The sequence below is a fragment of the Lissotriton helveticus genome, assembly GCF_964261635.1.
Source record: "Lissotriton helveticus chromosome 1_1 unlocalized genomic scaffold, aLisHel1.1 SUPER_1_unloc_6, whole genome shotgun sequence".
In the NCBI taxonomy this organism is placed as follows: Eukaryota; Metazoa; Chordata; class Amphibia; order Caudata; family Salamandridae; genus Lissotriton; species Lissotriton helveticus.
The window spans coordinates 3,972,164-3,987,823 of NW_027611703.1; the positions used below are offsets into that span (position 1 = coordinate 3,972,164).

General features: G+C 51.8%; 1 protein-coding gene across 1 annotated transcript in view; it reads right to left on the reverse strand.

Annotated features, from left to right (window-relative positions):
• LOC144806288 (uncharacterized) overlaps nucleotides 1-15,660 on the reverse strand; it is a 200,004-nt gene that overhangs the window by 183,748 nt on the left and 596 nt on the right. The window lies entirely within an intron of this gene.

Consider the following 15,660-nt stretch of genomic DNA (forward strand, 5'->3'; position numbering starts at 1 on the left):
TTAAATCTCTTTATTAGCATCAGATTGGTCCGTGCAAGCATACAAATACACAAGAAATTGTCGACAATAAAAACGTTAATGATCGTTATACAAAAGAAGTACATGGATGACTAGACCAATGACATTACAGGTAGTGTAGCACATTCTAGATTCTTATTTTCACTTTTCCATACCTGAAGGAAAATTGCACACGCGGTATAAAGAGATACAACTTTTCACAAACAAAACGAAAACAAGTGAGCCTTCATGACAGACAGAGCGGCAAGCAATACACCTAGTGACTAGTAAGATGGCATAACCAGAGGCATAGGCAGACGAGGGTAATTAAAACGACAAGCGTAAGGACTAGGGCGAAGCAACCACCCCATCCGGGGCAAGGCGTGCAAGGGAACTGAAGAGGGAGACGCCCCGGCCCCAATCAGCACACAGTCCAAAATCAGCAGCTCACTCATAACCCACTCCAGTAGTGTGTGGACGTGAAGCCCTGCAGACCCCAATAGGCAGCGCACTGGTGGTGCAGCTACAATCACCTAGCCCACCCCCTCTGGGACAATTGAGCTAGCAGCCTGGGAGTGTGTATCCCGTGTAATCTTGCTAAGATACTGTCGGTATGGGCCCCAAATGTCAAGTGGGCGTGAGGCTGTAGGAATCTGGGTGGAATATTCCACACTATTGGTGTTACATTGGGCAAGGCTGCGCATCCAATTCACGGAAGTAGGGATTCGCCTGGACCCCCAAAGTAAAGCAATTTCCCTTTTCGCCAGCAAGAAACCTATGGCGGCAAGCTTACGCGTGGCCCGGGGGAACTCCGCGACATAGCCAAGCAGTGCAATTTCCGGCTTATGTTGCAGTTCGCACTCTAGAATGTCTCCCAAAATGTGGTGTACCTGTAGCCAGTAAGTGTGCAGTTTCGGACAGGTCCATGTGAGATGTGCAAAATCGGCATGGGGAGCTTTGCATTTAGGGCAGTGATGAGGTCTGTTTGGATCGATTCTGTGGGCCAGCGCCGGAGTGAAGTATAGTCGCCTCAAAAATTTGAAATGAATTAGTTTATGTCTACTGTTAATAGAGACCTCTTTAGTGGAGCGGCAACAGGCATCCCATTGGGCATCTGTGATGGGGCCGCCCAAATCAAGCTCCCACGCCGCCCGAACCCTCGCATCCGAAGACGGGAGGGCCGCCACACAAAGTCCATACAACCTGGAGACCATATGGGCTCCCGTTTGCGACTGGAGTAGAAAAGTCAGTGCTGTCATTTCATCCGGCGGCAATGGGAACGACGGAAACTGCGCTCTAAGCAGGGACCTCAGTCTGGTCAGGACAAAGGAATCCATAAATGTCCGTTCCGTGAACCGTGGATCCTCGGACACAGAGAAAACATGTCCGTCCGGAAACAGATCTCCTATTGTGGTGAGCTGGTATTTGGCCAGCGTTCTGCAGACCACCGCTTCCGCAGTGATGGGGAGCCAGTGAGGGTTAGGTAATGGAAGAGCCGGGGAATACAGTACGTCCAGCTGGAGCAGTCTACGCACCTGCATCCAGGCCCAAGATGTAGTGGACACAGTTTGTATGTCAAGGGGGTCACGCGGAAAGCCTCCGGGCAAGATCGAGTTGAGGGTAAGTGGCAGCACCAAGTCTGCTTCAGGTCTCAAATACGGGATCCGAGCGTCCGGGTGAAACCAAGGGTGTGCATATGCGCACTGCGCGACCAGGTAATAAATATAAAAGTCCGGCACTCCAAAGCCACCTCGCTCATAAGGCAGCGTTAAAATGCGCCAAGAAACTCGCGGCCTTTTATCCCCCCACACTAACCGCAACAACAATGAGCGGAGCTGCGTGAAGAAAATCCGAGTGAGCGGGACCGGTATGTTATTAAATAAGTACAGAAAGCGGGGAAGAATGATCATTTTAATTATGGCGATACGGCCGGCCATAGAGATAGGGAGGCGAATCCAACGTGCAATATTATCCTCCAGAAAGTCCAACGCCTGCCCATAGTTAAGACGAATCATGGATACCGTTTCTAGATGAATGTGGATACCCAGATATTTCACCGAGTCTGTATTCCATTCCAGCGGGAACGGGCAGTCCCAGCGAGCAGTGGAGGGGGTGAGCGGAAAGATCTCAGATTTATGCCAATTAATACGAAGACCGGAGTACCTCCCAAAGCGTTCCACCTCAAGCAGCAAAGGCGACAGGTTGGTCTCCGGAGACCTGACATACAGAATGGTATCATCAGCGTAGAGGGAGACGAGTAACGGGCCTGTCCGGAACTGGAGCCCGCGGTGCAGGTGGCGCTCCTTAAAATGACGTACCAAAGGGTCCATGGCTAGAATATATAACAGGGGGGACAGGGGGCATCCCTGCCTGGTTCCCCGGGAAAGAGGGAAGCTATCAGAGAGCGTGCCATTAAGGCGCAGTCTCGCTCTGGGGGCAGTATAAAGCAGCTCGACTGTGGAGACAAACAAGGACGGCATGCCCATGCGGTGCATGACAGATAGAAAGAACGACCATTCTAAGGTGTCAAATGCCTTCTCGGCGTCTAAAAACACCGCAGCTGCCGGCGTAGTCGGCTCAATTTTGTGAAGAACAGAAAACAGCGTCCGCAGATTAAAGGAGGTGGATCTATGGGGAACGAACCCGGACTGGGCTGGCGAAATGATAGACTCCATAAGTAAAGATAGTCGGGTGGCAAGGACTTTCGCCAAAATTTTATAGTCAAGATTGAGCAGGGAAAGGGGCCTGTAGGAACCGCACCTAGTGGGGTCCCGATCCGGTTTGGGAAGTAAAATGATAACGGCCTCCCGCAATGTGGGTGGCAGAATCCCCGTCTCGAGTGACTCCGCATACACCTCAATCAGGCGAGGTACCAGTTCCTCCTTGTACTCCTTATAGAAGTCAGCTGAAAAGCCATCTAGCCCCGGCGCCGACGAGCCTTTCAATGCATCAATGGCTTCCACAACGCTGTCCGGTTCAATAGGCATCGCCAGAAAGTCCTGCATGTGTTTTTCCAGGAAGACCATAGAGATTTCATTAATATAGGGGCCAGGGTCGCGACAGTCAGCCGATAGTCCCGAGGTGTACAAGTCCTTGTAGTAGGATAGGAAGGCATCGCAGATGGCAGGGGTGGTCTGATGACGAGCTCCCTGATCATCTACCATGTCCGAGATAAATGAAGCCTGGCGGGGGGGACGAAGCAGATGGGCCAAGAGCTTGCCAGGCCTGTCTCCTTCACCATACTGCCTAGCCGAGTGTTGTGTGCAGAGATATGTCAGTTCTCTGTCTGCAGTGTCTCTGAACTCTTGCAGCAGTGCCAACCTTTTTGCCTCCACCCCACCATCCGTGTCAGTGAGCGTGTTAGTGTCCAAAGCGGCAATGTCCTTCTCAATACGGGTCAGGGAGGCACGGATGTCGCGCAAAGCCCCTACATGTTTGTTGATGCAAACCCCCCTAATGGTGGCCTTGAAACCCTCCCACAATGTAGCCCAAGCGTCCACTGTGCCCTCGTTGAACTCAAAGTACTCCTCTATGGCAATGCGAATGTCCTCCTTGAAGACCGGGTCAGCTAACGCCCTGCCAGGAAAACGCCATTGTTTCTCGTACCCTCCCAACCTGGGGATGAGCAGGGTCAGCACTATGGGAGAGTGGTCAGACAGAGTGCGCGGGAGTGTCAAATGGTCACTCACCCAACCAGCTACCCCCGGGGAAAGGAGCCAGTAGTCTATTCTGGTGCTAGTGTTGTGATACCCCGAGTGGTGGGTGTAGACGGGTGAGGTGGAATGCAAACGGGCCTCAATGTCAATCAGTGAGTAATGAGCGCACACATCCGCCAGCACAGCACGGGAGCGGGGATTACAATCCGGGGAAGAGGAGGTGCTGTCCCTGGCAGGGGTCATGAGCAGGTTAAAGTCACCCCCCAGTATCATCATATCAGTGTCTAATCTCAGCAAAACATCCTGAAGTCCCCGGAAGAAGGCAGGGGAGTCCGAGTTGGGGCCATATATTCCAACAAAGGTGACCTTAAAGCCCAGAAGCACCCCCGTAACCACAACATATCTGCCATCTACATCCAATATGCTGTCTGAGAGCACGAATGGAACACGTCGATGTATCAGGATTGCAACCCCCCTTGCATATCTGCTATAGCTAGAAAAAAATCTGTGCGCGCCCCAGCTTTTTGCAAAGGAGGAAGAGTCAGCATCCACTAGGTGTGTCTCCTGCAAAAATAGGACATCCACCCCATGCCGCGCTGCATAGTTTAGAACCTGTCGCCTTTTCCTCGTATCATTTAAACCTCGGACGTTCCAAGACATGGAGGTAAGCCTGGAAGGACCAGACTGCTGCCCTAACTTAGCCATTCAAACTCGGTGGAATCGGAAGAAAACATGCGTGTACGGACCTGCCATTCCCTATCGCAAAAAAGGCATCACTTAGATAGAAAAACAGTGCGAATGCACAAACAACAAGACCAAAGCATAAACAAGCCCATCCCAACCACCCACCACCCAGCCACTCCTCAAGCCCAAGGAGGCTAAACCCACCCTTCCGGAAACAACCTAGAGCAACAAACAACAACAGTTGTCCACTAATGTACCTGTAAAATAAAGACAATGTTAGAGAAAAAAACAATGCGGCTCGCGCCATGGGGGTAGGCGACGCTCCGCCATGCAAGAACCACAACCGGGGCAACGTTCAAATGTCAGCAAGTATGAAAAAAGCACTGCAGAAGTAAAAAAAATAGGAACAGTAGTATCAGATGCAGATTACTGGGGCAAACACTCCGGATCGAGGAGATGGAAAGGTGCTAAGTCAACCCTGTCCGGTTTCGGTAAACAGGTCAGCACTAGCCTGCGAGTCAGTGTGCGGCGGAGACTGTTGAGCAACATCAGATTGTCGAGGGGACCCCCTGTTTTTGTAGGCTCGACAAAATTCCTGTGCCTCCGCAGGAGAGTCAAAAATGCGAAACCTGCCGTCCACGTCCACCCGGAGCCTGGCAGGATACAGCATACCATAGCGCAATCCCATTTTGCGCAAGGCAGCTTTGACACCAGTGTATTTACGGCGTGCATCTTGGACCATGATGGTGAAGTCCGGGTAGAAAGAGAGCACATCTCCCTGCCACCGAACCTCGCCCGCCTCCCTGGCAGCCTTCAGCGCCGCATCTCTGTCCCTGAAGTTCATAAGCCTGGCGATAATGGGCCGGGGCGGCAGGCCAGGGTTAGGTCGGGGCCCCAGCGATCTGTGAGCGCGCTCAACCATGAAGCCAGCGGTAAACGTGTCTCGGCCAAAAAGTTCGATCAGGAGGTGTTCCACAAAAGTGTCAAAGCGTCCGGTAGCTGTCGTCTCCGCCACGCCGATAATTCGGATATTATTGCGCCTGCTGCGCGCCTCTAAATCCTCGTTCTTAATTGCGACGTCTTTAAGGATCTTCTCCACTCGTTCCAACCTTTTCAGCGTCGACGCCGCACCATCCTCGAGGTCGGAAACTCTGGATTCCGCCAGGTCCAGACGCCTATCGTGCAGTTGGATCGTCGCGCCCATGTCCGCCATTTTCTTTTCGAGGGTATCAAAACGAGAATCCAAGGCCTTGAATCCAGCCCTCATCTCACCCATCATCTCAGCAACCATACCCGCAGTGTCTTTCGCTGCCAACTGGCCCCCAGTGTCTACCTCCGCCGCCGGTGAAGCTGCAGAAGCACGTACGGGTGCTGAACTGAAGGTAAGTCGCTTCTGGGTAACATCCTTCTTCACCATGTTGGAAGCAGTGGCGGGCAAATCGCCAGTGGCACAGGACTCTATGACAACAGCGGCACCCAGAGAGTCAAGCACAGTGTCCGGGCACCCCAGTAGCAAGGCGGGTAGGACGGGACCAGAGCAGGGGTACTCGTCGGTCCACCGTCCCAGGGCTGACTCACGCTGCGGGAGCCCACGAGTCGCCAAGGCGGCTGCCCACAGAACAGCAGGGCATGAATCTGGCTGGAGGAGTGCGCCAGAGGCCAAGAAGTAGGGTCAGCAGGCGGCTGAGGCAGCCAACCGGCAGCAGCCGGCGGATCAAGGGGCCCACCAAGACAGGCAGCCAAAGGTGGTGTGGTGGGGGGACCAAGTAGGCAAGGCCTCGAGGCAAAGGCAACTCAGCTGGGCCAGGTCTCGCAGGTCAGGTAGCCAGCGTCGGTCACAAGAAGCTGTACAGGCGGCAGACAAACAGGGCCACCGCATCAGCAGGAGCGCAGGAGGCCAAGTTCCGCAGGGGGACAGGCGCAGGTCTTGGGTGCACGGTAGCGGTGGGGCAATGGAGGTAGGCCCCCACCGAGTGCAGCGACGCCAGGCCGTTCGCAGAGCGCCCTGAAGCCCGCCGGCCACACCCCTCGCCAAGCGCCCCTCAGCCCCGAAGCCCGCCGCCCGCGCTCCCCGCTCGCCGCCGCCCCACTCGGCGGTCCCCAAAAATCGAGGCCCCGGCTCCCAAGGCCGGACCAGGCCGCAAGTGCCGGTCACGCACCGAGGGGCCGCACCTCCACCCACGGAGACCACCGGGGCCGAGCAGCGGACCCGGGAGAGAACTACAGCGGCCCTAGGGCCGAGGGGGACAGCAAGGGGGCAATCAGGAGACTCACCAGGCGCTCCGCAGCTGCAACGTAACGGCCCGCGAGGCGCAGCCGGCCGCAGCACCACTCAGCTGTTCCGACCTTCCACGTTGTCCCCCGTCCTCCAGATTAGGCAGGCTGCATCAGTAGGCTCCAAGGATCGGCTGCAGGCGTAATTCGTCCTCAGCGCAGCGCCGGATCAGTGGCGAACGGCCCCGGTCATTTCTCGCCCGGCGGAGCTCTACGATCAGGCGGCCATTTTGTTCGCCCGCGTAGCCACGCCCCCCAACAAGAACATTTTTCAAGAGGTGACAGCCTCTTTTTATACAGAGCAATCCTTTGTCTGTAGGTGCAGGGTGGGGGGAGAAACCAGTCGCAGCTGGTTCTGGAACACTCTTGATGGCCCAACCACCCATTTCATTCACTGGGGAGGCTAGGGTCGTTAGACACACCACAGGGGGGTGGAGCCAGCATTGTGTGGGGAAAACCCAGCCCATCCAGGACACAGGTACACTCCTCCCACACATCACTCATGCTAATCTCACACTCACCACCGGGCAGACACATCCAGACTTCCTGGAGCCTGGCATGCCAGCCAGCTCCAGGCAATCACGCTCCAGCACCCTCACAGCACACATATCTCAATGTCCAGAAGTAGCACTTCCCTTCTAGACACATACATGCTGCATACACCATCTCGCAGCATTCACTCCCCCGAGTTCACACATACCAAACTTGACCATACACACCTCACGCATCAGGAACTACCAGGGACACAGACATTCCCCATGCATTCCTATGGGAGGGCAGGCCAATCTCACACACGCACTCAGAGAGAGCACGCACTTTACACTGCGCCACAGTGTCAAAGTGCGCAAAGAGCAGAAATCAAGGCAAAAAGTTCAGGGGTGAACCTGCCACAAGGCCCAAGTCCAACAATCAATTTTATCTAAATGGAAATTGAAGTCCCCGAGTACTGTTAATGACTCCTCAATTGCCAGCGATTCCAAAATAGTGCCGAGTTCAGAGAGGAATCCGGAGCGTGCTCCCGGCCGTCTATATAGCAGCAGTCCCCTAAAATTGTACGTGGGGGATAGATGGATATCAAATTGCATTGCTTCGCAAGTGAGCGAGGGTATCGGTGAGGTCCGAATAATATACGTATCTCGAGCTATTTTAGCTATCCCACCTCCTCTTTTGCCCTGTCTATCATATCTATGGACTCTAAATCCACTTGGGACCGCAATCACGAGGTCTGGATCGGACGACTTGTCCATCCATGTCTCAGTCATAAACAAAATGTCAATATTCCTATCTATGACTAAATCTGATATTTCTTGTCTATGCTTTCCTAATGAACGAACATTAGTAAGCGCTATTATCATCCTTTTAGGATGTTTCTGTTTAATACGGTGAATTGTGTTAATCATTAAAGGTATGGTGGCCTCACAATGCATGCATTCCAGAGCGGGAATATCTGAGGTAGACCCTAGGTTATACTTGGTGCATTTATCTGTGGGGGATGGACGAAGGTCAGTCAACATTAGAGGTGAATAGGGAAGGTGGCGAGCTATGCCATGAGGTCCAGGGGTTGTGGCCCTTGGCCCGGTGCGGACGGGCGCAGACGGACTTGCCTTTGGCAAGCTGCCGGCGCGCCCGCTGCGCGGACGGAAGGGCATTGTTTTTTTATACTGTATAGAGGAGGGTGGGAGGCGTCCTGCAACTGGACCGCCAACCCTTCCTCCCAGCAAGATGGCGCCCACAGCCTTTACCCCGCGTTGTTAGCGCCCTAATCGGCTGCGCCGGGGATGGATGGAAGGCATGTGCAGCAAGCCTCGGTGCAACGCAATTCTTGCACTCGAGTGTCCCGTTAGTATGGCAATTTAAAACGGACTGTTAAAATATATACAAATTTTAAAATGATCTTTACCAAAGTACAGGGATAGAATTGTAGATCCCCCGGCTTCCGCCTCAGGGGAGAAATGAGCAAAGTCCTGTACCAAGTAAACACCACCCCTTAAGTATCAGGGAGGGCGGGAGGCGTCCTGCAACTGGACCGCCAACTCTTCCTCCCAGCAAGATGGCGCCCACAGCCTTTACCCCGCATGGTCAGCGCCCTAATCGGCTGCGCCGGGGATGGATGGAAGGCGTGTGCAGCAAGCCTCGGTGCAACGCGATTCTTGCACTCGAGTGTCCCGTTAGTATGGCAATTTAAAACGGACTGTTAAAATATATACATATTTTAAAATGATCTTTACCAAAGTACAGGGATAGAATTGTAGATCCCCCGGCTTCCGCCTCAGGGGAGAAATGAGCAAAGTCCTGTGCCAAGTAAACACCACACCTTAAGTATCAGGGAGGGCGGGAGGCGTCCTGCAACTGGACCGCCAACCCTTCCTCACAGCAAGATGGTGCCCACAGCCTTTACCCTGCGTCGTCAGCGCCCTAATCGGCTGCGCCGGGGATGGATGGAAGGCGTGTGCAGCAAGACTCGGTGCAACGCGATTCTTGCACTCGAGTGTCCCGTTAGTATGGCAATTTAAAACGGACTGTTAAAATATATACAAATTTTAAAATGATCTTTACCAAAGTACAGGGATAGAATTGTAGATCCCCGGCTTCCGCCTCAGGGGAGAAATGAGCAAAGTCCTGTGCCAAGTAAACACCACCCCTTAAGTATCAGGGAGGGCGGGAGGCGTCCTGCAACTGGACCGCCAACCCTTCCTCCCAGCAAGATGGCACCCACAGCCTTTATCCCGCGTCGTCAGCGCCCTAATCGGCTGCGCCAGGGATGGATGGAAGGCGTGTGCAGCAAGCCTCGGTGCAACGCGATTCTTGCACTCGAGTGTCCCGTTAGTATGGCAATTTAAAACGGACTGTTAAAATATATACAAATTTTAAAATGATCTTTACCAAAGTACAGAGATAGAATTGTAGATCCCCCGGCTTCCGCCTCAGGGGAGAAATGAGGAAAGTCCTGTGCCAAGTAAATACCACCCCTTAAGTATCAGGGAGGGCGGGAGGCGTCCTGCAACTGGACCGCCAACCCTTCCTCCCAGCAAGATGGCGCCCACAGCCTTTACCCCGCGTCGTCAGCGCCCTAATCGGCTCCGCCGGGGATGGATGGAAGGCCTGTGCAGCAAGCCCCGGTGCAACGCGATTCTTGCACTCGAGTGTCCCGTTAGTATGGCAATTTAAAACGGACTGTTAAAATATATACAAATTTTAAAATGATCTTTACCAAAGTACAGGGATAGAATTGTAGATCCCCCGGCTTCCGCCTCAGGGGAGAAATGAGCAAAGTCCTGTGCCAAGTAAACACCACCCCTTAAGTATCAGGGAGGGAGGGAGGCGTCCTGCAACTGGACCGCCAACCCTTCCTCCCAGCAAGATGGCGCCCACAGCCTTTACCCCTCGTCGTCAGCGCCGTAATCGGCTGCGCCGGGGATGGATGGAAGGTGTGTGCAGCAAGCCTCGGTGCAACGCAATTCTTGCACTCGAGTGTCCCGTTAGCATGGCAATTTAAAACGGACTGTTAAAATATATACAAATTTTAAAATGATCTTTACCAAAGTACAGGGATAGAATTGTAGATCCCCCGGCTTCCGTCTCAGGGGAGAAATGAGCAAACCGTATGAACCGTGGCCTGGTGAGGACCTGTTATGTTCCATATAGGTACCCATATATAGGTCCGGGTAATATCATATACTTTTACCTTTTAGGATTGAACCTTTACCTAGTTCAAGTCCTGGGTGCAGCAGGAGGGTTTTTCCCTGAACAATAGCCTCCTATAACTTCATCAATGGACTCATACCATATGAATGAATATTCATGAGGGTTCTTGGAAACCAGGTAGAAGCTGCACCACCTGCATAATATCTATGTACAAGGTTCATCCCCTACGTCATGCTCAAATCCAAAAATGGCTAGTACAAGGGACAAGGGACAAAGAAACACTAGATAATTTTTGTATAAATACAGCACATCTTACTGAGTTAAGAGTGAGGAGATCAGGACTTCCATGCCGACACACTGCCGCGAGACGCTGAGGTACCTGCATTCAGACACTCCAGCTCGCAGTGGTCTGAACATCCCTTGCGGGTTGTCCAGTTCGAGACCAGAACGGGGGTCCCACACTCTCTCAATTCAGGTAATGGGGTTTCACTTATCCTAGGAGGATTCTTGGCTTAACACCTACATACATGCTTGGTACACTTAGGTACATCTAGCTAGGATTACATCGTAGGAGTACACATTTTACTGTAATGTATTTTATATGCTGGTATGCATTCATTATTTTAGCAGAATGATAGACATCTATCATCCTTATACATTTCTTTTTTTTTTATCACAACAAAAGTTAAACCTTTATTAATAATCTTCACAGAAAATTATCATGACGCATCTTGTGCAAGCACTGGTAAAGACAACGGATCTTGTCTTGGCAAATTGGTGTGATGATTAATTATTCTTATTTGTTTTATTGCAAGCACAGGCCACAAAAAGAAAAAAAAATTCAGCCACCTGCTTGTAGATTTCCTATTCTTGCATTCAAAATTTTAAAATTAAAGAATTTTCTTTAACGTAGCAGTGTTATCTGTGATGTTTTTTTTTTAAACAGTCTTTATTGATGTTTTACATTAATTCAGCAACCCATACCCCCACCCCTCCCTAGCACAGGCATGAAAATTAAATAAATATAACAACATAAACATAATTATAAGCATAGGTCAGAATGAGAACACAAATTAAACAAAAATATGGTTTGTGCAGATCTAAGAAGAAAGTAGTTACATCCTATACATACTTATTTAACCCGTATATTCAATCCATTGTGCTAAGGGGTTCCAAATTTCAAATCCTAACTTCTTCTTGTTTCGACCCTTACGTTTATATATTGCAGTTTCCAAGCTATAAGTCGCCAGTAAGCGTGTTTGCCACTGTTGGAATGTAGGCGGATATGCAGCAAGCCAAGCTGATGCAAGACAAATTCTAAATACAGCCATTGCCACATATATCAAGCCCCTTACATGCGGTGGCCGTGTGTCAACACTTGCCCCAATTACGATTTCGGCGGTGGTTATCTCTATCTTATCTTGAAAGATTTTAGAAAGAAAAGTGGATACCTCCTGTTTTATTATAAAAAGTTCCCTGCAAGTTGCTAACATTTGTATTAAATCCGCTTCTGGTGATGAGCATCGCGGACATTGAGTCCCCTTGCCTGTACTCCACTTAGCTATTTTTTTAAGCGTATAATAAAGTTGAAGTCTTGTAGTATTGTGCCTGTAGTTTTGTTGAGACTAAGATTGATTGACACTGATCGAAACCCATCTGAATAGCGGATTCGGGAATCTCTAATTGATCCTGCCAAATTTGGATATGTTTATCCAAATCATCAGGCAGCATGGTAATCAGATTAGTATAAATTTCCCCAATTTTAATTGTATTATTTTGTATAATCGTTTCCATTAATTGTATTTTTCGAAATGCGGAGTTACCACCACACTTTTTTTAAATAAAATCTCTAATTTGTAGGTATTTAAAAAAAATCACGATGATCCAGACCAAATCTCTTTTTTAACAGATCAAATGTACAAAACCCGATAGAGTTGTAAAATGAACCAAGTGTCGTGATACCAAGCCTGACCCACCGTTCCATGCATGCATCAGAAAAAATCTCAGGAAGGTTATGATTTCGATACATGGTTGTAAAATGCGAAAATCTACCAATCCCGAGAATTTAACGTATATTACCCCATGCAATATAGACACCCTTTAGGGTTTTAAACCGAACCTTTTTAAAGTGGCAATCATATATCAAACGCCAAAGATGATGTCGCGTCTCTTCACCTAGAATAAGTTCCTGTGGAGTTGGGACCCCACTCAATTCTTCTGATAGCGAGCTTGGGGTTAAGAGTGCTCTGCTATAATTAAGAATAGTCGCCGACCAATAAAGTTTAAAATTTGGAAGGGCAAGTCCTCCCCTATCTTTGGGGAGATTGATGAATTTAGTGGCTCTACAAGATTTACTATATCCCCAAATGAAACGAGAAAATATTCCATCAATTTCTTTAAAGATTTGTTGATCAAACATTAGGCATATGGATCTAAAAAAGTATAGGAATTTTGGAAAAAATACCATTTTAATAAGATTACATCTTCCAATAATGGTTAGCTGTAAGTTGTGCAGTTTCTTCAAAGCTTGATCCGTTTGTTTCAGCAGTGGATTAAGATTAATTTTAACCAGGTTATCAAGATTTGAGGTAATATTAACTCCAAGATAAACTGCATTAGTTACTACCCTATTATCACAATAATTAAGTTGTTATTAATTACAATTTGAGTTTTATTTGAGTTCAGTTTATAACCCGAAACCACCCCAAAATTCCCGGCCTCTTGTTCAATTAATTTAATGGCTTCCTCTGGATTAGTTGTTGTTATAGCAATATCATCAGCATAGGCTAATGTTTTAGTTGCTCCATTGGGGGTCACCATTGGTCTTATAGCTTGATTTTGCTCCAGTTTCCGAATAAACGGATCTATGAATAGGGCACTTTAAAATTATCCGATGCCACACCATTTATCATAACTGTTGTTTCCGGTTTAACATATAACATACGTATTGCCTTAATAAATGTTTCCCCTATCCCACTCCTTTTACATTTCTAGTGCTTCTAGTTATGTATATCCTCTACTGTCTATTGATTGTCTCAGCACATCTATTTTACACTAGAATAGCGACTGTTCATAAAATACATATTGAAAACATCCCAACCGTTTATTCTGTGTATCTATCTAAGAGAATCAGAGTTGTCATGTTTGATAGTTGCCAGAAACTCTTCCCTCCTTGGTAAGAGGAGTTTCCATTGGCACTGTGAGCTAGCTGGAATACAGGCCAACATACCAGACAGAGGTGTCCAGAATCAGTCTGACACCAATCCTATAGTCTATGTTGTCTAAACGCACAGAACCCAGATGACAAGCCAGGACAGGCCTCTATGCCTACACCCCTGGACAGACCTCACCTCCTCTGCACCCCTGGACAGGCCTCCCCTCCTCTGCACCACTGGACAGGCGTCACCTCCTCTCCTCCCCTTGGACAAGCCTCGCCTCTTCTGCACCCCTGGACCGGCCTCAGCTCCCCTGCACCCCTGGACAGGCCTCACCTCCTCTGCACCCCTGGACAGGCCTCACCTCCTCTGCACCCCTGGACAGGCCTCACCTCCTCTGCACCCCTGGACTCACCTCCTCTGCACCCCTGGACAGACCTCACCTCCTCTGCACTCCTGGACAGGCCTCGCCTCCTCTGCACCACTGGACAGGTGTCACCTCCTCTGCACACCTGGACAGAGCTCACCTCCTCTGCACCCCTGGACAGGCCTCCCCTCCTCTATACCCCTGGACAGGCTTCACCTCCTATGCACCCCTGGACAGGCCTCGCCTCCTCTGCACCCCTGGACAGGCCTCACCTCCTCTGCACCCCTCTGGACAGGCCTCACCTCCTCTGCACCCCTCTAGACAGGCCTCACCTCCTCTGCACCCCTGGACAGGCCTCCCCTCCTCTGCACCACTGGACAGGCATCACCTCCTCTCCTCCCCCTGGACAAGCCTCGCCTCTTCTGCACCCCTGGACCGGCCTCAGCTCCTCTGCACCCCTGGACAGGCCTCACCTCCTCTGCACCCCCTGGACAGGCCTCTCCTCTGCACCCCTGGACAGGCCTCACCTCCTCTGCACCCCTGGACAGGCCTCACCTCCTCTGCACCCCTGGACAGACCTCACCTCCTCCGCACCCCTGGACAGGCCTCCCCTCCTCTGCACCACTGGACAGGCATCACCACCTCTCCTTCCCTGGACAAGCCTCGCCTCCTCTGCACCCCTGGACCGGCCTCAGCTCCTCTGCACCCCTGGACAGGCCTCACCTCCTCCGCACCCCTGGACAGGCCTCCCCTCCTCTGCACCACTGGACAGGCATCACCACCTCTCCTTCCCTGGACAAGCCTCGCCTCCTCTGCACCCCTGGACCGGCCTCAGCTCCTCTGCACCCCTGGACAGGCCTCACCTCCTCTGCACCCCTGGACAGGCCTCACCTCCTCTGTACCCCTGGACAGACCTCACCTCCTCCGCAACCCTGGACAAGCCTCACCTCCTTGGCACCCCTCAACAGGCCTCAGCTCCTCTCCTCCCCCTGGACAAGCCTCACCTCCTCTGCACCCCTGGACAGGTCTCTCCTCCTCTGCACCCCTTGGACAGGCCTTGCCTCCTCTGCACCCCCTGGAGAGGCCTCTCCTCCTCAGCACCCCTGGACAGGCCTCTCCTCCTCTGCACCCCTGGACAGGGCTCACCTCCGCTGCACCCCTGGACAGGCCTTGGCTCCTCTGCACTCCTCTGGACAGGCCTCTCCTCCTCTGCACCCCTGGACATGCCTCGCCTCCTCTGCACCCCTGGACAGGCCTCGCATCCTCTGCACCCCTGGAAAAGCCTCTCCTCCTCGGCACCCATGGACAGGCCTCTCCTTCTCTGCTCCCCTGGACAGGCCTCTCGGTGAAGGATTCTCATTAAGGACAGAGGAGACCAGAGTTCATTCCACCCCATACAGCGCCTCTGACTCCGCCCTGAGCCTCGGGGCGCTATGCACAGGCCCTGAAGAGAGACACTGCTCCCCTGGACAGGCCTTTCCTCCTCTGCACCCCTGGACAGGCCTCGCCTCCTCTGCACTCCTCTGGACAGGCCTCTCCACCTCAGCACCCCTGGACAGGCCTCTCCTCCTCTGCACCCCTGGACAGGCCTCACCTCCGCTGCACCCCTGGACAGGCCTCGCCTCCTCTGCACTCCTCTGGAGAGGCCTCTCCTCCTCTGCACCCCTGGATAGGTCTCTCCTCCTCTGCACCCCTGGACAGGCCTCTCCTCCTCTGCAGCCTCTGGACAGGCCTCACCTCCTCCTCACGCCTCTGGACAGGCCTCACCTCCTCTGCCCCCTGGACAGGCCTCGCCTCCTCTGTACCCCTGGATAGGCCTCAAATCCTCTACACCCCTGGACAGGCCTCTCCTCCTCTGCACCCCTGGACAGGCCTCACCTCC